Raw genomic sequence first — 1,983 nt, forward strand, 5'->3', positions numbered from 1 at the left:
TATAATATATTGCAGTTTCTTAATCTTTGGAACCCGTTGCATGTGCTCAAGAAGAATTGTGTCCAGTTACTCAAATTCTAAATGTAAAAAAAAGATGAAAAGATGCATAAATCAGGTACAATTGTTTAACAAAACAACCCAAACAATTTTTCTTTTTCTTCTGAAAAATGTGGCTTTCTGGCCTCAGAACATTTGAACAGCTTGCCGATGAAAAGAAAGGCGCTTTGGGCGGGACAAATTTGATGTTAGACGTTATAGAGACCGTGCTTGCCTTCGGGCTCGCAGTCTACATTTGAAATAATATTGTTGTTGTTTTTTTGGAGATTTTTGTTAATGGTGTGCTGGAAAATTAGAATGTTTCAATTAATACGTAGCTGTCCTTATTGCTCACAATGCTACCGTTAATACAACTGTATTGCTTTGGATGATTCTACGGGTTGATATTTTACTTTGGTGTACACTCTTACACTAATCATTTGATACAATACTCTGTAATTTCTCGTGGCCTTATTGAATGACTTCTTGTAAACTGTTATATTGACGTGACATTTGGTGATACTTATCCTCTACCTGTTACATTATACTGAAAATAACCTTATCTTTTACCGGAGATTGTGGTGTAGGGATTAGGCACTTGGCCCTTGCACGCAGAGGACATGGTTTCAATACCCGTGTTAGGAGTTTTTTTTATCGAGTGTGTCCATTTGTCTGCTAGGACGTTGTATCCATCTCAGCCTGAATTTGGTCATGACAGGCTGGGTGGAAGCAGCCCACCCCCTAATTATCTAAACTGTAATGTGTTTGAGATGTGGTGCTACTGTAAAATGGCCAGAATAAGTTGGAAAATAAAAAGGACGATCCATGAGGTATATCAGATTCTACACACAAGACGTACCCTGCTAAATAAAATGAAAATGTTATAATATAAAACATAATACTTTGGCGGCCAATTAAAACGACACGAGACCGTTGTGAAAGAGGTACTTGGAGGAATGATGTGGTGCTGGAGAAGACAAAGAATAACATGGACGGACAACTTAAGAACATGAACTGGCCTGGATATGGCTGAATGTGTAACGGCAGCTCGCGACTGTGAAGGATGGGGAGGGTCATTACATGTCAACCTCTGAGTCAGAGATGACACCTCCAGCCAGCCACTGATTGGGGCATAGCACACCTACAATTAAAATTTTTAAGAACTTTACTTTTCGATGTTTATGCCCTGGTAAATATATATTTTGTATGTGAATGTGCGTGGATATCGTTGTGTGCATGCTGTGTGTGTGTATGTGTGTGTGTATGTGTGTGTGTGTGTGTGTGTGTGTGTGTGTGTGTGTGTGTGTGTTTGTGTGTGTATTAGTGGGTTTTCTTAAGGGGGCGAGGGCAGGGTGATAAATAGATTCACATTAAACAAGAACAGCCACTGGTTAGTTGGTAGGAAAAACCAAAAGGAGATACCTACACTAAGATTTTCGTTCGTGTAAAGTCTTTGCTTTTCCTTGACGTCATACTTGCCTCTCACAAAAAGTTTCTACTTGATGGAGGTTAAAGGGGACCAACCGCCGACGCATAGAAAGGAAACGTTCTGTATATATACTTGTAGTGGCGAATAACCTGGTCGCGCTACCAGTGCTCTTGTCGTTGGAAGAAGGGAAAGAGTCGCGCATCAGGCGGGGAAACTGGAACACAGGGTTGTCCGTTATGTTGGGGTGTGATCAATATTGATGTCACGTGACATGAGCTTCCGACAAACTACTACAACTCTGCTACAAGGTTTTGATCACCGTGGGAATAGCCATGGTTACCGCTGGAAAGTGAAGGCAATTTGAACGTTTTTGTCAGGATGAAGAGAAATTACTTTTATTTCTGAAAGTGCGTGAACGAGCATGCACTCCTCGAGCATGCACTCCTCAGCTTGTTTACGTAGGTTTCTCTCTCTCTCTCTCTCTCTCTCTCTCTCTCTCTCTCTCTCTCTCTCTCTCT

Source organism: Aplysia californica, unplaced genomic scaffold (assembly GCF_000002075.1).
Source record: "Aplysia californica isolate F4 #8 unplaced genomic scaffold, AplCal3.0 scaffold00435, whole genome shotgun sequence".
NCBI lineage: Eukaryota > Metazoa > Mollusca > Gastropoda > Aplysiida > Aplysiidae > Aplysia > Aplysia californica.